We start from the raw sequence: 22,315 nt of genomic DNA on the forward strand, positions 1-22,315 counted from the left end.
GCTCACTCACCCTGTATGTATTGGTTTTTGTTAAGCGACTATGTCACCCGCAGGTCTCATAGCGCTCGCTGAAAGCCAGATCAGGACAGAGTGTTTAGAAAAGCCATGTTTTAGGGCTTTCCTAAATGACTTGTGGTTGGTTTCAAGACAGAGCTGTAGGGGCAATGCATTCCATTGCTCAGGTGTGGTTCTGGAGGAAGACCTACAACTGTTTTTCACAATGCAGACCTTTGGGATGGTCAAAAGGTGCTTGCTGACCGATCGGAGCGTTCTTACTGGCTGATATTTAGTTAGTTTCTTTGCTAAATAGGTTGGGCCATTGTTGCTGACTGTTTTATGTACTAGACAGCATCTCTTGAAATTAATCCTCTTTCTGATAGGGAGCCAGTGAAGAGTCTTGGAGTTTAGATGGGAGCTTATCATTTATGGATGCAAACAGTGCATTTCCATAGTCTAGGCGATTTATAATGAACAAGGGGCAAGCGAGAGTGAAGTGGGATCCATTTAAAAATGTTCCTGAGGGATCGCATTATGCCATAGCATGTATGCTTAACGGTATTTACGTGGTCGGCCATAGAGAGTTTGTTGTCCATTATAACTTCTAGGTTGCGGACAGCTAGCTTGGGTGAGGGGCACGACCCTAATGAGGGTGGCCACCAGTTAGGGGACCAAATGTTTTGGGTGTCACCAAAGAGCAAAATCTCTGTCTTGCTCGCATTGAGCAGAAGATGGTTGTTGGACATCCAGTCATTGATAGTTATCATGCACTGTATGAATCTGTGCTGCGTATTGATATGATCCGGGCCAAATATGATCAATCGGCGTAAGACACAGTATCGAAACCATGTGCTCTGATTATTTATTTTAGCCAAGGGTGACATATATTGGTTAAAAAGACTGATCCCTGGGGAACGCCCTTGTCGATAGTCTGGCTTTTAGACGAGAATACATCAATTTTTACCTTAAAAGACCGGTCTGAGAGATAGCTTTTGATCCACTGTAGAGCGGGGCCTTCGACACCACACTCCTTTAGGCGCTCCAGAAGGATGGTATGAGATATGGTGTCGAAGGCAGCCGACAAATCTAGCAGGATTAGGATGGCGGACTGCCTGGCACCTAGAGAGAGCCTGATGTTGTCGGCAATCTCGACCAGAGCCGTTTCCGTGCTGTGATGGGATCGGAAGCCCGACTGTGACGGATCAAGGATTTTGATGTTTTCTAGATGATTTGATAATTGCTTATTGATCATTGGCTCTATTACGTTCCCAAACAGGGGGAGCAGTAAGAAAGGCCTGTAGTTCAATAGTTGTTTGGGGTCAGCAGATGGTTTTTTCATGATTGGCCTAACCACAGCTTTCTTCCAATGAGAAGGAACTGTTGACTGTGCTAGTGATAAGTTCAGTATTTTGGTTAAGTTGGGGATGAGAATTTGTTCCTAAGTGTTACAGAGGTGTTTTCCTCCGTTATTGCATTGACATTTTTCAGGTAGTTGACAGGGCTGGGGAGAGATACTGAAGATTTTTGCTGCGGTGGAGTATTGTTTGTTAGAGGGAAAGCTTCATGGATATCATTTATTTTGGTAATGAAGAAATCTGAGAGGGAGTCAACCCATTCCTGGGAGGTGGTTTGAGATGGTAGACTGGAAGGGGGATTGGTGAATTCCTTCACGATCTTATATAGTTCCTTATGAGAGTTCGCAGTTTGCTTGATTCGGTTGCCTAAATATGCTCTTTTGGTTGTCGCTATGCTTTCCATGTAATGGCGGTGTAAAGTGTTATAGTGCTGCCTATCCATGATGTCTTTCGTATGTCTCCATTTGCGTTCTGCCTTCCTTATGATGAGTTTTTTACTTTTTAGTCAGGGGTGTACCATGGAGATAGTTTCTTCGGACATTTAGTTATTTTCTTGGGGGCAATAATGTCTAGGGATGCACTGATTGCTAAGTCAAAGCTTTTGGCAGCCTGGTCGACATTCGTTATTTTTGGAGAGCAGGCGGAATGTGATTGGCAGCGAAGGAATCTAGGTTCATTTTATTCCAGGATCTGCTTAGTTTATATTCTTTTGTGGGGTGAGATTGTGTTAATAACCCATTCAAATGAAACTTTAGTACATGGTGATCGGACCATAGGATGGGGGTAGGTTGATCTATATTTACATTCGGGGAGTTGGTAAATAATAATAATAATAATAATACACATTTGTAAAGCGCGAACAATCACCCGTAAGGGTCTCAAGGCGCTGGGGGCCGTCGGGAAGATTAAGCAAGCTATTGCCCAGTCACATGGTGCTGGGCTAATCTGCCGCCGGCACCGGGGATCGAACCGTGATCCCCAGATCCCAGTGTCAGTCGCCCTGGCCGCGGCGCCACACCTCTAGGGTGTGGCCTGCGATGTGCGTGGGGCTTGGTCACCATCTGTTTTAGACCTAGGGTTTCAAGACTGTTGATTAAGTCATGGGTATGAGGGTCTGTATTAAGCTCGGCATGAAAATTGAAGTCGCCTAGTAGCAGAAAATTATCGGCAGCTAGGACATGTGGTGCTATCGTCTCTGTAAGGTTACTGGGGAGATGGGTTTTATTTCCGGGTAGCCTATAGAGAAGGGCACCTTACCAGGTTCCCCTTTTTGCGTTCTCCATTGAGAAAATGCAGATTTCACCCCAAGTGGCCTGCACGGCCTCTACCATATTCATTTTGGTAGTGGTTCTGAAGGCAATAGCTTTGCCACCGCCTTTCTAGTTTTTCTGTCCAGTCTAATTATTTGGTAGTCAGGTGGGAGAGCCACTGAGAGGTCGGGTTGCGAGAGTTCGAAAAGCCATGTCTCGGTGATAAAGAAGAGGTCAGGTTTTTCTGTGTCTAGAAAAGACCAGATGTCAAGTGCGTGTTTAGCGAGAGAGTGTGCGTTACAGTATAGACCAATTAGTTGTTTATGTTCTGCGCTCGTCCGCTCGGCGCACCTCCTTTTAGCTAGAGGAAGTGGGCGGGACTACATCAGCGCATGGACCGCTGATCTAGCGTCCAGGGAGGCAAGGGAGCAAAGATGGCCGTGTTGATCCCATCTGCACAAACGTCCCAAGCCGCGGCAGACCAGGGGAACACGCACAAGGCAGGTAAGCTGCGCAAGATACCATTTTTAAAAGTGAAGTTAAAAGTGCTATTGTGTTGCAGACAATCGCTCTGTCTCACCTGGTGGATTTTTTAAAATGTTCAGCTGTGTGTCCGCTCGGCGCACCTCCTTTTAGCTAGAGGAAGTGGGTGGGACTACACCAGCGCATGGATCGCTGATCTAGCGTCCAGGGAGGCAAGGGAGCAAAGATGGCTGTGTTGATCCCCTCCGCATAAATGGCACAAGCCGTGGTGGACCAGGGCGAACATGGACAAGGCAGGTAAGCGGCGCTAGATACCATTTTTAAAAGTGAAGTTAAAAGCGCTATTGCGTTGCAGACAATCGCTCTGTCTGACCTGGTGGATTTTTTAAAATGCAAGCAGAGGTGATGGCAAGCAAAAAAGCAGTCTTCAAAGGAAGCAAATAGGTCAATTATGTAGGCGCTCAGAGGGAGCACACATAAGATAAGTGAGGACAAGATTAAAATCCCACTGGGGCATTACGAAAGGAGAAGGAGGAAAGAGATGAGTAATGCACTTCAGAAATCTGTTAACAATAGGATTGATGGCCATGCTCAAGAGGTCGGGGTACCAGACTCTTCGTGCCCAGTCAGGAGCCACAAGAATGACTTGGGACCAGTCGCGTTTGATCTTCTTCAACAATCTTGGCAGAAGTGGTACAGGCGGAAAGGCGTACAGGAGGCCGCAACTCCACTCGCAACGAAAAGGGTCGCCAAGCGAGAGCCGCTTTGGAAACTCCAACACGCAGAACTGCTGACATTGAGCGTTCTCTTCGGTGGTGAATAGATCTAACCAAGGCTCTCCCCACTGCTGAAAAAGACCTAGCACCACCTTCGAGTGAAGATGCCATTTGTAATCCATTATGCATCGGCGGCTGAGTTTGTCCGTCCTGCGTACAGTGAACCTGTTAGGTGTTGAACCACCAGAGATATGCCCTGATGTTCCAGCCATGTCCAAAGAGCCTATTGACATAGGGTCCACGACCCCACGCTGCCCTGTTTGTTGCAGTACCACATCGTGGTGGTGTTGTACGTCAACACCTGATAAACTCTTCCTTTGACAGGTTGATGTGGTGCCTGGACTCCGCCAGAGACCAGAGGCCTATGATCTCCGCCTCTCCCACATGGCCGCCCCATCCCAGGAGTGACGCATACGTCACTACAGTGAACTCAGGTTGGGGAAGGGAGAGGGATCTGCCATTGAACCAATCATGGTTCGTGAGCCACCACTGCAACTGACTTGCAGTCCCCTCCGAGATCTGAACGTCATCGGAAAGATTCTCCTTGTGCTGTGCCCACTGGAACTTCAGGTCCCACTGCAGAGCCCGTATATGCCATCTGGCATTATCCAACAGAAGGATGCAGGAGGCCATGAGGCCCAACAGCCTGAGGGTCATTCTCACCGAAAACCGGGATGGATGTTGACACATTGGTATCATAGCCCGAATATACTGGACTCACTGCTCGGGAGGATGGACCCGAAACTGCGCTGTGTCCAGAACCGCTCCGATGAAAAGGAGCTTATGGGGGGGAATCAGGTGCGACTCCAGCAAATAAACTGTGAACCCCAGCAAATGCAGGAAGTCCGTCATAGTCTGGAGGTGGGAGAATACAGTCTGAGCGAGCCTGCCTTCAACAGCCAGTCGTCGAGTTAGGGGAAGACTGGAACCCCTGCTCTGCGCAAATGAGCTGCGACACCGCCATCACTTTCGTGAACACCAGAGGGGCGCTGGTAAGGCCAAAGGAGAGCGTGGTAAACTGAAAATGCTTGTGGCCTACTGTGAACCGTAGGTAGCGCCGGTGGGCGGGCAAGACGGGGATGTGAAAGTAAGTGTCCTCCAAGTACAACACTACCATCAAATCTCCAGGGTCAAGGGCAGACAAGACCTGAGCCAAGGTTAACATCTTGAACTTCTCCTTCCGGAGAAAGCGGTTGATGTCCCTGAGGTCTAAGGTAGGACGCAGGCCTTTGTCCTTAGGTACCAAGAAGTAGTTGGAGTAGCAACCACAACCTACTTCTGGCACAGGGTGCGTTCGATAGCTCCCTTGGCAAAGAGATCCATAACTTCCTGGCAGAGAAGGGCCAAATGATTCTCTGACATGGGATGGTGTGTTGGTGGCATGGAAGGAGGGGTAGTCTTGAAGGGGAGGGAGTAGAGTTTTCGGACTATCTGCAAAACCGACCTGTCCGACGTGACGTTGTGCCAGTGGGGGAGGTAATGGCAGATCCTGCCACCCACTGGCAACTGGTGGCCCTGGAAGGTCTGACTAGGAAGGTTTTGAGGCTGCTGCATGGGGGGGCTTTGGTGGACAGGGCTGCCCGCTGGCCCCCAGAACCACGACGCGTGTTCGGACGTCCCGACCATGCAGAGGCTGGGTAGCTTGCACAACCCTGTGGCTCTGGGTGGAGCGCTGTGGTGCACCCCTTCGTAGCCACGAAAGGCAGACTGCATGGGGTTTGAAGTTGTCACGAGGCCCAAGGATCTGGCTGTAGACCTAGAGTTCTTGAAACACTCGAGTGCCTTGTCACCAAACAGGCGACAGCCATTAAAGGGCATGTCCAAAAGGTTAGATTGGACATCCGTAGAGTAGCCAGGAGTAGCGCCTCAGGGCTACCGATGTGGAAACTGTTCTATCCAGCGAGCCGGCGTTATCCAGCCTACACCAGATGGTAGACTTTGCTGCCTCTCGACCCTCAGCAACAGCGCGGGTGAGCACGGCCGGAGGCTCCTCCGTGCACTGCGGCAGCACCTGAGCAACCGTATCCCACACGTGTATGTGTAACGTCCCAAGAGACATGGGGTGTTCACCGACCGCAGTCCTAAGCTGACGGCAGAAAACTTCTTCCCAAGATGGACCAGCTTCTTGAATTCCCTATCTGGCAGAGCAGTAGGGAATGCGCCTTTTGAGGATGAGGCTTTGACCACCAAGCTCTCAGGGGTAGGGTGTTGGGAGAGGAATAATGGGTCGCCCAGGGCCGAGTGGTGGCGGCAGGTAATCATCCTGTCCACAGAAGCTGCTGGGTTTGGACAAAGTACTCAGAAGGATGTCAGTGAGGGCCTCATTTAAAGGCAGCCGGGGCTCCGAAGAGGCTGCTGCCGGCTGAAGCACCTCAGTCAGAAAGGTAGTCCTGACAGCCAATGTAGGAAGCCAGAGGCCCAAGGCCTCAGCCGCCCTACGCAACACCACAGCGTAGGAGGCTCCCTCCTCCGTAGCCACGGCAGAGGGAGAAAGCATACCAAGGTCTGGGGAGGTATCCAGACTACTGGCATCACCCAACTCCTCTCGCTAGTCCGGCTCCTCAAGTTGGTCTGCACGAGAGTCAGAAGACCCTTCCCAGTCTTTATCACCCTCCTTCGCCACTGGAATCGGCACCAGGGAAGGTACTGTGAGGTGACCGGCACCAATCCGGATCCAGGCCTGGATCTTTCGGGACCCTGCAGCGCCACGGCCATAGCCACTGGCATAGAAGGCCTATAGCCCACCCCGAGTTTGTGGGGCCCGAAGGCACGCTTGCGGAGTCGGGCTGCCCAAAGATGCTGTGCAGTGCTTTGTTAAATTGACAAAGCTGGGCAGGGAACGCTCTGGCTCCGAGAAAGGTAGGAAAGCGCGGAGCCGCCCCAGCGTGCTCCGAGGAAGGAGCTAGAGAGCGACGGCGATCCGGGTTCGGCGTTGCGTTGGCCGACGGACAGAGAGAATGCGAAGAGCCACCATGCTTCTTTGTCTTCTTTTTGTGCATTGACTTACTTGAGGAGTGCGAAGACTTCGAAGAGGAATGGTGATGACTCCGTGACTGGTCCCGCGGCCTTCCTCTAGACGGGGACCTCGAGCTGCGCATATCGGACTGCCGGGCCTCCAAAAGCTTTCGGGACCGCTCCCGCAAAGACTTCAGGTTCATGGCTGGGCAGTCGGAGCACGGCTTTGCATCGTGGTCGCGCTCCAGGCACCAAAGGCACACGAGATGCGGAGCGGTGACCAACATCAACTTGTGATAGGAGTCACAGGGCTTGAAGCCGGTCCGACGATGGGACATACTTCATGCTACCAGAAGTCGAAGACTCAAAAAAAGAGGTTGACAAAAGGAAAAAAAAGGGTTTAGTCAAAAACTGACTAAGAGACACGCTCTCTCCGGATCTGTGCTGGCTGGCGCGGAAAAAGAAAGAACTGATGTCAGTGCGCAAGTGCGGCGTCAGACACTGTAACATCATCCCAGCGACTACAACGCCGGATACGGAGTCGACCGACCCCACCTACTGAAGTGCAGGGGTACTGCTAAGAAAACATTACTCTGGATCCAGTCTGAAGCCTGGGGGTAATTCTAAGGTAAGGAATCGATAAATAATAGTCTCTTTCAGATACAAGCATTTTGGGACCTGTTTCGGGGTAACACCCCTCATCAGCCAGACTAGCTTGAATCTAGTTGCAAAGTAAGCAAGGGACCCACGTCTGGGCATACCCTGCCACCTTAGGGCAAACAAAGCAAACACAAGGAGATGATGGACGGACCACTGAAACTTTTCAGACACTCACCCCGAGTCACAGATCTGAATCTAATCCATCATCGTTCTTTAGCTCACTTCGCCACCTCAGTTCAGGCCCAGCCATATGCAAATCAGTCTTGACCCTGTGCCTCATGGAAACAGTAAAGACCGAACTGGACCGGAAACAAGCATCCTGGGATTCAAGCTAGCCTGGCTGATGAGGGACGATACCCCGAAACCAGTCCCAGGATGCTTGTTTGTGGTCCAAGGAAGACCTGGCTTAGCAGTACGGTCTGGACTGTTTCCATAAGGCACAGGGTCAAGACTGATTTGCATATGGCTGGGTTTGAACTGGGGTGGCGAAGTGAGCTAAAGAACGATAATGGATTCAACCCAGATCTGTGACTGGGAGTGAGTGTCTGAAAAGTTTCAGCGCTCTGTCTATCATCTCCTTGTGATTGCTGGTAAAACTTATTTCAAAAAGCAACCAAGTCTGCTCTAAAGTAAGCGCAACTACAAAAAATAAAAAGCAACAGAAATGAAATCACAATGGAAAACTTTAAATTTTTTCAAATGAGGTTGCATGAACACAGAGAAATGAAACAAGCATTTTCAATGCAATAGGTCTCGCAGTTGTGAGAGTTTGAGCTATTGGCATTGTAAATGGCAATGCCTTTTATTTAGGTGTTGGTTTTTAAAACATAAATAAAAGGCATTGTCATTTACAATGCCAATAGCTTAAACTCTTGCAAATGCGAGAAGGGGAATATCATTTGAACATCTTGTAGGAAGCGAGGGCCAACCTGATGCAGTGCCTTATGGGCACAGCATAAGGCTTTGAATTTAATTCTTTCCCTAATAAACAGTCGCTGGAGGTCTTACATGGCTTTAAAGGCTGAGCAGAATTCGGGGAGGTTCTTCAGCACTCTTGCGGCCCCATTTTGAACTGTTTGCAACCTATTGAGAAGACAACTGGGAGCCCATATAAAGATCAATAAAATAATCCATTTTAGATTCGACAAGAGCCAGGATAACACTTTTCCTAAGTTCCATGGAAAAGAAGGCCAAGATTTTCTTTGAATGTTTTAACATAAGGAAACAGGAAGAGGTTACCTGATTGAAGTGGTCAATAAAAGTGAGTTTTGAGTCAAAGACGACTACCCACATTTCTAGCCTTCTGGACTGGGAGTGGAAGGGGCTCGAGACTGTGTGGCCACCAAAAGGTGTTCCAAAAGGAGGAATCCCTAACAAATAGCACTAACTCTGTTTTTTCTGCATCTAATTTTAAGAAATTCTTCTGCATCCAATTAGCGATGCTAGTCATACTCGTTCTAAAATCTTTTGCCACTTTTTCAAGTTCTGCAGTAACCAATACCATTATTTGGGTATCACTGGCATAAAAGAATGTAGAGGAGCAACAGGATCGAACTAGTCCAAATAATGTCCAATTAATGAAGTGGTGTAGACATTAGGCAAAGTCAGACTCATTGAAGATCCCCGAAACCCCACAAGGAAGTGAAAATGGGGCAGAGGTAAATTCTTCCAAAGGTACCAATTGCTCTCTGTTTGACAAAAAGAACCTGGTCAATTTGAGGGCAGTACCGTTGATGCTTACACTTTCTAAATGGCTTACCAAAGGGAAATGGTTAACCATATCAAATATGGCCGAAAGATCCAATAGGATCAAGGCTGCATTAATCTCCTCTATCCACAATGGTTCTGATCTCTTCAGTTGCTGCCGATAAGGTTAACTCTGTACAGTAGTAGGGTCTAAACCCATGTTGAACAGGATCCAGACAGTCCGTATTTTCATAGAAGGCGGTGATCTCCAGATTCATGGCCTTTTCTAAAATTTCATCAGGTAGAGGAAAGACCAATTTGGATCTGTAGTTCTTTACATCCGAGGGTTCGAGGGAAGGAGTCTTTAGAAGTGGCAAAATAGATGCCTTTTTCCAAGCATCCGGAAAAAAGACGGACTTGAGCAGCACTGTAATAACAAAGTGAGATGAGCAGAAATGGTAGCTGAAACCGGATGGAGGGCAAGAATCTGCAGGTGCTCCACATTTCATAGTGCTGATAAGATTAGATCATTTCTCTTCAGAAAGTGGGGTGAATGTACTCATTACCAGGAACTGGTAAGTTAGTTTATTCACCGTACGTTACTCCACTGTATCTGTCCCTGAAGATTACCTGGTGTATCTTAAAATCCATCCAGGAATATTTTATTTACTGTGGAAAAAAGAATTCGGATAGTTCATCACAGCTTTTTGTCTGGGAGTTGCAAAATTTTTATAACCAAAGGATGAAAGTGATTTAACTGTGTTGAACCGTAGGCTGTAACTCTTCCTCCAAAAATTGCCTACATTTTCTTTTACATTTCTTGAGATCATAGGAGTATCATGACGTGAAAGGCGCAGACAGATCATTAGACTTCAATCTAAAAGGCCCTACTTGACAAACTGACTGGTAACAATGTGCAAGAGGATTAGCCTTGAGTAGCTCAAGACTTTCACTGATCAGAAGTAGCTCTCACTTCAGAAAAGGTTGAAGATCCCTGTTGTAAACACTTAATATCCCCAAAATCAAATAATTTGAGAAATGCAAAAAAAAACAGAAATGTGCTACAAAACAAAGAGTTTCCGTTGGGCCAGTCCTGTAAAAGGGTGACAGTTTTCACACTTGCAACAATTGTCTAGGATAGATAGGATAGGCATGATGCAAATTGTGAAAGGGAGATGGGCACACATGTTACTTCCACCCTTTGCAAGTGGGAGATCAAAAAATATGGATCCATCCTACAAGGTTCTGAGTTTCCCAGAAGTGTACTGAACCCCAGACCGACCTGAGCCTTGACGCAGCAAGAGTACATAGTAGTTACTAGACAGTCCAAGAGCTCTAAAACCAGCAGAATCTACCCTCCAAGACTCCACACAAGAACAAAAAGGAGTTAGAATAGCATGGCCCTTTTCCATGCCACCCTACCCCACAGCACTGCCACCAACCCCACCCACCACCATACCCCTGTCCCCAAAACACTGCCATCATCCATTCCCACAAAACACTGGCCCTTTCTGCTTGCCCTCTGGAGAAGTGTGGCTCAATGGTTAGAGCGCCAGACCCTGATGCGGAGGTCTGGCCCGGACCAGGGTTCAATTCCTGCCTCAGGCGGGTCTCGGGCTAAATTTCCCCAGACCTGACAATTCTCACCTCGGTGCCTATTCTAATCATGGGTCCCACGCTGCAACTCTGGGCCATAGCTTGCTTAACCTCATCCAAAATGGCGGGCGTTTTGTGTATACTACTCGAAAAAACGAATACTTGTCCTCATTATAAACAGAACGTGAAAATAATGAGAATGAGAATAAATAAATAATAATTATTACGCTATCCACTTTGCAAAAGTAGACAGAACTCCAAATGCACTTCGTGAGATTTTTGTGAGCATGAATATCAATGACACTCTTCATACAATGGCAACATTAAAAACAGATACAAATACTAGTCATATATATTTTTCAGCAATACTTATAGGAAACACATCATTTCGATCTTGTCATTAAGACCATAGGGGGTCAGCGTCCTCAAGGACTTTATCCAATAAGTTTCTCTGGGTGCTGAGCCAGGCCACGAATACAGGACCAAACTAAATAACCAGGGCAAGGTAGGAGAACTGTGCTTAAAGGAGACTGGGCTGTGTTCCACGAATGAGAGCTGACCAAAGGGAATAGTACCAGACCAACAGGATTACCAGAGGGGCAAAAGGAATGGGATCAGGTGCAAGAGCCAAGTAGGTGGACAACCTCAACGGAGCAAGGGTGCACTGCAGGACCAAAGATGCAACATGGCACCTCTGCTCTGAGTGCAGGAAGAGGCCAGCGGCCAATGCAGCAGGCATGGGAGGAGGCCAGAGAGGAGAGTGATGCCCAGGAAGCATGGAAGAGGGTCTAACAGAGACAGCTCATGTGGGTCAAACTGGCAATTCTTCACTGAACAATTTACCAAAATGAATGAACGTGGTAGTAAATACTGATATTTATTAATAATAGACAACAAAAATGTACCCCATTTTCTGTTCCATTGCCTCTCTTTTGTTCTTCATAAATAACAACAAAATATTTTTTTTAAAAAACATAAAATCTAATTAAAATATTTTTTAAACCTCACACACACCTCACCTCTGCTTGAGCACGGGTCAGTGAGGGCTGCAGGGCATGGGGTGAGGGGGGGCATCGGGGGCCGGCTGAGTCCGGCCGCCTGTGAGGAGTGGGGTCCGGTGTGTTATTCCCCCCAGGAGTGATGCGCGCGCTCACGATGCTGCACGAGTCACCATCGCGCGCGCGCGAACAAAACACTACGTCTCACGACTGCGCACGCGCAGGACCGCGCGTCACAGCTGCGCATGTGCGGAGTGAAGACACTACTTTCCTACGGCAGAGCAATCACAAAGTGTGGGACCTCGCACGGAGAGCAGCCTGTGAACTGCCCTTGACCGAGAACGCTCAGCCTCACTGCGCCTGCGCAGAGGAGAGACACTTCCCCCCACTACAGAGGAGCCGAACCGAGGAGCTCTGCGCTGAAATGCATCTCAGCGCGTGCTGTGGCGCCCCCTGCTCCGTGTGTCTTATTCATTGTCACTGGAATTGTTGTGCTTCTTTGTGTCCCTGCAAGGACACCGTCCCACCAGTACTGGCTCTGAGCTGTCAGCTGACGAGCCACAGGACTCGCCCTTTACTGAGCTCCGTGCTGTCGGAGCCTGTGTTGGTGAACAACATAAATCTTTCTTCCAACGACTTCTTGAGTTGAATTTTCTGGACATCTGTCCGTCCTCCGCGCATGCGCAGTTGTAAATTCAGGGCTTTCCGCTCGGTGGCGGGCGGCCGTGTCTGTCCTCCGCGCATGCGCAGTTATTCATCCATGGCCCTTTTTACCAAGCTTTAGGGTGTGGCTGTCCTGCGCGCATGCGCAGTTGTTCATCCTTAGGCCCTCTTTAGTTCAGTCCTGGTGTTATACAAAGGCCTTGGAAAGCTCAGCAGGGCCAGCGAGGGTGCCAGACCCACAGCAGGGACCACAGCACCCATATTAAACCCCAGGTGAGGCCAAACCACAGCAGGGACGACAGCATCCATATTAAACCCCAGGTGAGGTCATGAGATAGAAAGATTGAACACCTAAATATTGTATAGCTAAACATAAACAACAAGCATTGGCATAGCCAGTAGGTCACGCCTTTGGGACCTTATACGTGTCTAGTTATACAGCACAATATCCTTGGTGCAACAGCATCAACTGTTGCGTGGCTAAACACGTATAAGGTCCCAAAGGCAAGACCTATTGGCTATGCCAATGCTTGTTTTCATTTGTTCCTGTTTGAGCCTTTTAGAGATGCATGCTTCTGTTTCATCCTCCTGTCTAACTACACCCGCCTTTTGTTGATCTATGTCACAGGTACTCCCAAACATTTTCGCAAAGTTTGGTCTATGGTGTGACCTAGGGCCGCACTGATGCCAGCGGGGTTTAAAGTCGGGGTAGGGAAGGTGTTCCTAAAGTTAAAGGCCTAGTTACTTCCTTTTCCTAACTGCAATTAACCTTTAAATAAGTGTTTGCTGTATATGTACGTTTCTTTTTCATGTTACGGCAGCCCAGTGCTGCTGCTTCCCATGGGTCCGCATGTAAAGACCTGGAGGGCCTTATGCGTCCCCCGGGCCGTACTTTGATTATCACTGATCTAGATCCTCCCTGGCAACTGCCCCAGCTACATGTGTATTTCCATGTTCTTCAAAAAGGGGTCGTGTTGAGCCGGGGTCGCTGTATATCCTTTGCTCTCGGTGGTCCCATGGGAGTTTTAGATGCTCATTTTGCTAATCCTTCCCTAACTTTCCAGAAGTGTCAGAGCAGACAGGCTCGCTGAGTTATTCTTGGTTACTGAGTGAGCCTGTTACAGTTTTGCAACATTTATTCTGCGAGTCTGTTTATTCCTAATGTATGGTGACAAGAGGCTCAGATTAGAATCTTCCTGTTTCTCTTGCTAAGCCATAGCTTGTCCATTGGGGGGAGTGGGAGGGGTAGAGCTGGGGCTGCCCTTCAAGATGCTCACACCCTGCACAGCTCAAGAACCTGCCATGGCTTAACAAGATAAACAGGAAGAATCTGAGAAACTGACACATGTCAGACACATGGTACCAGAGAGTACTAACTGAGAACTTGCTTGTTTGCACAGTCTTTTCAAGCCAGAGTATTTTGATTGATTGAATGTATCACTTTTAAAATTACTCTGAACGCTTCTAAGACAATCGCATTTTAAATTGAAAGCTTTTTGAAACAAATGTTTTTTTAAAACTGAAATTAAATTGAAGGCTTAGTTACTGTGGGGAAGCATGACTTACGTCGAACAGTAGAACAGGAGCTTGGCGGGGCAGGACCAGTGAGCATAGTTGAGGAGTCGCCCTCTTGGGGAACGAGAGACAGGTCAGCACTCTAGTAGCTAAGCAAAAGTCTACTTATGGTGCCCGCAGCACGGACGCGTAGCGGCACGCTGCTGGCGCGCCTAAGGCTAGCCCGCTTGCGTCTGGACACAGTCAAGGGCAAGGAACCATGCCGGATTCGTCCCAGAAAACTGTAAGCTCATCACATATGATAGAGCATTATTGCTCTCATTGAGATACTCGGGTAGAGCCCATTGTGAGATGACTCTAGCGCCAACAAGAAGATGTCATGCCCTCTTGGCCGGACTGAGTTTAACTCAGGCAAGATTGAAGGGCCACTACAACTAGATAGGCCCACAAGGAATGAGCAATGGGAAATGGGACTTATTAACAGTAGATCCTTGCCAGCACACACCACAGAAATCATAATGCTAATAGAGAATGAAGAACTTGACATTCTCTTCGTTACTGAAACGTGGTTGAAAGACTGGTCCGCCCCTGACATAATCCAAGGACTAACCCCAGATTTCCCTATACAAAGACAAGATAGGATTATAAAAACGGGAGGCGGGGTAGCAATCATTTAGAAAAACGACTATGAATGCATGATATCGTCCGTTGCCACCACCAACAGTGAAACTGTACAATTCAGCCTAAAACATCGGCTAATAACTCGTTTTCAGGCACACTGCTATATAGACCCCAAGGACCCCCCACTCCATTCCTTGAGGAATTTCCCAGCTTAATAGCAGACATGATGGCCAGCAAGAGCTCCATTACATTATTGGGGACTTTAACTTCCATCTGGATGAACCTGATAATATCACAGCAGTTAGATTAATTCATGACATGGAGGTCATGCAACTGAAACAACCGATAAACACAAGCACCCATGTAAAGGGTACCATACTGGATGCCATTTTTAGGTCTTGTATACGCAGTGCGCATGCGCTGCATAGGGGGACCTTTAGCCGCTGCTCTGCTCTTTTTGGAAACACATACTCGTGCTTGTAGCGGCATCCGCCTTGCGGGAGCAAACTGGGGCGCGCCACAAGCACATTCTAACGTGCCGCAAGTGCCACAAGCACATTCTAACGTGCCGCAAGTGCACGCATGCACTACTTGCATCTTGAAATGGTCCTTGCTTTAACAAATCTCATCAAATATCGCTCCTACCACTGATGCACGCACATCTACAGGGAGAATATTTGAATGTGCTTTACTTAAACAAAATCGGTTCATTCAACGATGGCTCTGTGGATGTGCAAGCATCAGCCAGAGCTCGCTTTGAGTGCACTTTTGAATAGTTAGCAAAATGCCACTTAAGGACAGCCACCGCAGATACGCATGCATACATGAATATCTAGGACAACAAGCACCTGTAAAGAAAATAGTTTTTGGAAGCTTGTTTTATACTCAGACTTTTGAAGATGACTGTCGGGAGTTCAGGTATTGTTGCAAGATTTGCTCCTGCTTCCGAGTAAACAACCAGAGAGGTCTCGTCCGTGGCAGTGATGCATTTTCAGAGTCTCAGAGTCCTCCAATTCAATCTCTTTATTAGTTTAAAATGAGCAATAAACAGTTAGTGTAGACTCGTACTAGGGTTCGCCTACAACACAAGTCAGAATAGAATAATATCCTATCTCCTCAGAATTACAAACATGCATAGATGGTGCCTTCAGCATGCCAAAGCACAACATTGATGCCATTTTTACACCCACTATTGGAGGCCATGATTCACTGTATATTTCCACTGCCGCTCTGATCCTTGACACAAAAACATTTTTTGATAGAAAGGAAACACCAGAGCAACACTACAAAAACAGTAGGAAACGATCTTTCACAGGCAACGTTTATTTGATTAAATGTATTAACCCTATTTTAAAATACGGTGTATAGCACTGTACCAAAGGAAACACCAGTGCAACACTAAACAAACATTGGCATAGCCAATATGTCTTGCTTTTGGAACCTTATAAGTATTTAGTTATGCAGCACAATATCCTTAGTGCAACAGCATCAACTTGTGCATGGCTAAACACTTATAAGGTCCCAAAGGTGAGACCTATTGCTTACGCCAATGCTTGTTTCAAATGTCCCTAAGCTAAAAGTCGGGACCCCTATACCAATGCCATTGTCGGATCATTATTTCATCCCGTTTACACTGGAAAATCCACAGGCTCGACACACCAGTCACAAAGTAACCGGGATTAAGAATAAATGGCCAAAATCCCTACCTGACAACGTAAGGATTGAATTAGAGGACCAAGCCTGACAGATGACGTAGAAGAGGCAAACAAGATTTGGGCTGACTGGCTCAACAAAGTTGCAGCCCAACACCCACAGAAAACCAGACAAAGTAAGCTTGAAGTTAGGATTAAAGCCCCATGGTTCAATAAGCAATTAATTCTGACAAAAAAATCATGTAAAAGAATGGAAAGGTTGTGGAGAAAAAACTATGATCCTGCCAACAAAAGTCAATATAAGGCAGCTATTAGACAATATCCAAGGGACATGATCCAAGCACAGACCAAATTCTTAGAACAAAAAATTAATACAGCACACAACACACAAATGGGTTTCCGGCACACAAACACACAAATGGGTATCCGTCCCTCACATAGCACAGAGTCAGCTCTGTTGGTGGTGAGGAACTAAAAAAGTGTTAAACCAGGGGTGCTCAGCGGCCAGCTGCTCCTGGATCTGAGTGCCACATCTGATACAGTTGACCATTGCACATTGATCGGCTAAAGGAAGAAGGTATTACAGGCAGTGGCTCACTTAATTTCTGAAAGACAGAGTTGCTGGAAGGGAACTATCTATCCGATACCCTCCAACTACCGTGTGAAGTCCCACAGGACACTGCACTAAGCACCACACTTTTTAATATTTACATGCAACCTCTTACAGGGATAGTACAAGAATTTGGTCTATCCATAGTGTTGTACGCGGATGATACACAACTTGTATTATCAGTGACGAACGACCCCCACTCCCTATACAACAACCTAGGGCCTTGTATGACACGAATAGCTGAATGGATGTGTAAATAGATCCTTAAATTGAATGGGGATAAAACTGAACTTATGTTCCTGGGAAACAAAACAGTCCCCAGGAATCTTATAAGCTGGCCTACTCAGTCGAAAGGGTAGAGAACGGGAATATCGTTGCAAAAATATCAACTTACCTAAATATCGCTGCAAAAATATCTACAGGAAGAAATATCGATGACAAAAACATAGTCTGACCAGAATATCGACAGACAGGTAAGTAATATCGATAACATTAATATAGTTGTAATAAATATCGTTTACAAAAACATAGTTTACAAAAATATCGTTTTTTAAATAATTATAAGTAATGTAGTGTTTTTATTGATTATTTGTAGTCAAAGTAGTATTTTTTGCAGTATTTTATTAGTTAATAATGTATTTTATGTTGAATTTAGTATTAATAGTTCCGTAGCGGGTTGTGGGTTTATAGGGGAGTAGGGTGGGAAGTAATTTAAATATAATAAAATATTAGATTAATTAATGTTTTAAATGAATATAAATAGTGTAATAAATAATAGTTAATTAATTTCAATTAGTTAATTGATTAATAATTATGTAATTAATTATGTTAATTTTTTAAATAATTTTAGGTGTGTGTACTGGAAGTTTTTAGTGAAAATGTAGTAAATTAATTACATTTTAATTGATTAATTATTTAATTAATGATTAAATAAATAAAAATAAATATTTGTTATTTTATAAATGACTAAATACATTTAGTAATTTTTACCCCTACGCTATCCAACGCTTTCCCTACTGTTGCACCCCCTGGAGTCGGAATAGTAATTTTTACCCCTACGCTATCCAACGCTTTCCCTACTGTTGCACCCTCTGGAGTGGGAATAGTAATTTTTACCCCTACGCTATCCAACGCTTTCCCTGCTGTTGCACCCCCTGGAGTGGGAATAGTAATTTTTACCCCTACGCTATCCAACGCTTTCCCTACTGTTGCACCCTCTGGAGTGGGAATAGTAATTTTTACTCCTACGCTATCCACCGCTTTCCCTACTGTTGCACCCTCTGGAGTGGGAATAGTAATTTTTACCCCTACGCTATCCAACGCTTTCCCTACTGTTGCACCCTCTGGAGTGGGAATAGTAATTTTTACCCCTACGCTATCCAACACTTTCCCTACTGTTGCACCCTCTGCAGTGGGAATAGTAATTTTTACTCCTACGCTATCCAACGCTTTCCCTACTGTTGCACCCCCTGGAGTGGGAATAGTAATTTTTATTCCTATGCTATCCAACGCTTTCCCTACTGTTGCACCCTCTGGAGTGGGAATAGTAATTGTTACCCCTACGCTATCCAACACTTTCCCTCTTTCCCTACTGTTGCACTCTCAGGAGTGGGAATAGTAATTGTTACCCCTACGCTATCCAACACTTTCCCTACTGTTGCACTCTCATGAGTGGGAATAGTAATTTTTACCCCTATGCTATCCAGCGCTTTCCCTACTGTTGCACCCTCTGGAGTGGGAATAGTAATTTTTACTCCTACGCTATCCAACGTTTTCCCTACTGTTGCACCCCTGGAGTGGGAATAGTAATTTTTACCCCTACGCTATCCAACGCTTTCCCTACTGTTGCACCCTCTGGAGTGGGAATAGTAATTTTTACCCCCTACGCTATCCAACGCTTTCCCTACTGTTGCACCCTCTGGAGTGGGAATAGTACTTTTTTCCCCTACGCTATCAAATGTTTTAACTAATAATATATTGTATATTTTAATTATATGTATGTATGATTGTTTTTATATAAAGTAATGTGTTAAATATATGTATATGTACACATTTATTAAGTTTATAATGAAAAAGTGTAGTTAATTTGTTTTAAATATTTAAAAAATAAAAGTAATGTAATGTATTTTGTTAATAGTACTTACATTTATTTATTATTTAATGTAATTTTAATTAATTTAAAAAGTCGATATTTTTTACATCTATATTAATTACAACAATATTTTTGAGTAGATATTTATGTACTTACCTGTTTAAGTATAGGGTGTCGATATTTTTGTAAACGATATTTTTACAACTATATTTATGTCAGCTATATTTTTGTAATCGATATTTTAACACCCTACCAGTTGAAAGAACCACCAACCCCCAAGACTGCCATCAAAAACCTGGGAATATAGCTAGACAAAAATGTTAAGCATGGAGACCCAAGCAAAGAAACTTTCAGGCAAATGTTTTGGCTTACTCCATATGCTTCGTAAAATTCTACCCATGCAAACTGAACAATCTTGTAGAATTGTGATCCAAGCATTAATCATGTCACAGCTGGCCTACGGGAACTCGCTGTATCTGGGCGCACCAAAATACGTCATTACCCGGTTGCAGGTAGTGCAGAATGCCACAGCAAGAACCTTGCTACAAATCCCTTAAACAGCAGTCGGCCAGGGCAGTCCTGAGGACACTTCACTGGCTTCCAGTCCAGGCGAGGATCAAGTTCAAGGCACTGTGTATCGCCCACAGAGCCATGAATGACAGAGGACCGGCCTTAATCCAAAAAATTGGTTACACACTATACACCGAGTAGGACCCTAAGCTCATCAGAGGATCTTCTTATGCAACAGGGCAGAATAAAAATAGAAAAATGGGGAGGAAGGTCCTTCAAGCACTTGGTTCCTAAAATGTGGAACACACTACCCAGGAAAATGCGCATGGGGAAGCCTAAGGGAAGCTATGCACCTTACAAATACATAAACATCTTCTTTGAGCCTCTTGTCACAATGCATTTATGAATAAACAGACTCACGGAAGAAATGTTGCAAAAATGTAACCGACTCACTCAGTAACAAAGAATGACTCAGCGAGCCTGTCTGCTCCGACACTTCTGGAAAGTTAGGGAAGGATTAGCAGAACAAGCTGCTTTTACTCAGAGCAGTGAATGAAAGTATGCGCATAAAAAGCAAGTTACATTGCTATATTGTTTAGACAAAGAAGGTTTAAAACAATATTGCACTTTGCCATGATCAGAATTTGAAGCATGATAATACAAAACAATATGCAGTTCGAGGTTACAATATGAATACTTGACACCCTTCATTTAATTAATTCTGGCATGAGAGATCCTGATAGCCTGGGGGAAGGAGGGCGTCCATGTTTTTTGCAGGGGGGAGTTGGGGGAGGGCTCAAGTTTTGTTACACTACTGACCTGCACATAAACTTAATACACAAAACGTTGTGAGCCAGCTCTTGTCACTGTGCCTCTCAGAGTGCTCCTGAACTTGGAAATTAATTATCTGCTAGCTGCAGGAACATGAGTTATCCACAGAGCACTGTCAGGGAAAGCCATAAGCAGCAGCTAACTTAAAGAAACACTTCTAATCCCATTCAAGAGTGAGAGGACTGAAAGTAACCAATCCAAAAGACTTTATTCGGATAGCAACGTATCCATAAAAGTAACACATGTACAGGATAAAAACCACTAGAAAACTATATAGATAGCAATGTCCAATCCATAATGTATAATTCAACACAAAGAGGTGCTACAAGGGATTTGTTTTTGGATCATTCAGTCTTAGTTCTGAGTTGTACCATAGTAACACTCAACTGTATCCACTGGATAACAATATTTCTTTAGATGGATAAACGAATCAGTGGAAGGTCAGAAGAAAAGCAGAGCAAAGGGATTTTTTTGTTTGAAAAAATCTTTACTGAAAACAAATTGTGGGAGATAAATGTACAAACTAATTGTAGCAACAGATCATGAACAAAGATTGAACACAATTTATCTATAGTTCATGACAAAACACATCAGCTCCTATTTAGTAAACAAAACATAACCCAAAATGATCAATTAAATGTGGTTATGAATATGTGTTGGAAAACAACATTAGTGGAGTTGATGGAGTGTCGACGTTTCGGTCTTGGTTGCAGATGTCAAAAAGACCATCATCAGGACGAGGATGTTTCAATTGCTGAAGCAAAAACTCCCTTGGGGTGTGAAGCGGTGTGTCTCCTTTAGTTGACTGTCACCGAATTTTCTAATACTGTGTCAATAAAGTTCTTGAAGGAACATATTAAACGCGTTGGTCGATGAGTTGGAACAACGATTAAATGACACGCTTAATGTTCCGTGTGATCTCTTTCAAGTAATGAAGAAAACTACCGTCTCACTCGGTTATTGAGGTACAGATTTGTCACATCAGAAGAGTTGGACGTTATTTAGGACTGTTGGTGATTTCTATTAAGGTCCGGTTTGAAGGGACAGCGTCTCCTTCCTCCGTGGAACAACGTATCCTGGCTCAGTGGTCAATCCATAATGTAGCAAAATACAGTAAACCTAGGTAAAGTGCATATTGTGAATAGTACTATACGGATGAATCAGTCGACATATGTTATCTATCTGATCCTATGTGACTGTTCAAAAATATATGTAGGAAGTACTGTGAGACAACTATGCATCCGTATTAACATTGGAGGGCTGTCTTAAAAAATGATCAATCCTATGCAATCTGTTCGCATGACTGCAGTTCAACCCTTCCCAGGTCTAATTTTAAGTTCCATGCAATTGAATGTGTGACAATTGATGGAAGAGGCGAGGACAGGGAACTTCGCTTACGACAGAACGAGGCCTGTTGGATCTGCAAATTGAGAGCAGTATCCATGGGCCTCAATACTGATCACGAACAACATTATCTGCTGTAATTGAATGGAATGACCAACTTATGCACTACCTGGAGTTTTCTCGTGTGGTCCTCAGGCATGAGGTCCATCTGACAATACATAACTGAATTAGAAGTACCTCTTCCTGCGCTTATAAACTGATGGGGTCATAACCCAATCATGTATATTCAGTTTTCTATGTGTAATAATATAATATTGTATATAGTTTTTTATAACACACGTTGTATTGAGTTCTAAAACAAAAAGAAACAAAAAATGAAGAAAGAATGTATGCACATAGGTGGGCATGCCTATCATAGTGATGCCATAGTAATAAATATTGCCTCACAACAGATGTTCGTTTTGTTGGAGCGGATCTTTTTAATAATGATCTTTAGTGACAACCTGCAAATAATAAGTACATGTTATGTTTTAGAAAACTCAATGATTAGTGCTGGAATATAGCAATACTCTTATTGGCATGGTAAACTTGTAAATAATGATGTTCTTAGGATGTTTTTTGTGCATGTATAGAGCCTCTCTATCACGTGCCGATATTGCCCTTGGGCCATGACAATACCCACTTAGTATGGCCTCTTTTGGGATATTTGAACAGGATGGAG

The 22,315-nt window shown here is 45.1% G+C and overlaps 2 protein-coding genes across 2 annotated transcripts in view; one reads left to right on the top strand and one right to left on the bottom strand.

Moving 5' to 3' along the window:
- The window catches only part of LOC147737536 (uncharacterized), a 107,357-nt gene extending 95,418 nt beyond the window's left edge, over window positions 1-11,939 (bottom strand). The window contains exon 1 of the mRNA XM_086934893.1: window positions 11,778-11,939. The gene's annotated coding sequence lies outside the window, so the exon portion shown is untranslated. The remainder of the gene's footprint in view (window positions 1-11,777) is intronic.
- Window positions 11,940-12,596: 657 nt separating this feature from the next.
- The window catches only part of LOC147737537 (uncharacterized), a 63,533-nt gene continuing 53,814 nt past the window's right edge, over window positions 12,597-22,315 (top strand). The window contains exon 1 of the mRNA XM_086936179.1: window positions 12,597-12,740. The gene's annotated coding sequence lies outside the window, so the exon portion shown is untranslated. The remainder of the gene's footprint in view (window positions 12,741-22,315) is intronic.

This window comes from Lissotriton vulgaris, chromosome 1_1, assembly GCF_964263255.1.
Source record: "Lissotriton vulgaris chromosome 1_1, aLisVul1.2, whole genome shotgun sequence".
Classification (NCBI taxonomy): Eukaryota; Metazoa; Chordata; class Amphibia; order Caudata; family Salamandridae; genus Lissotriton; species Lissotriton vulgaris.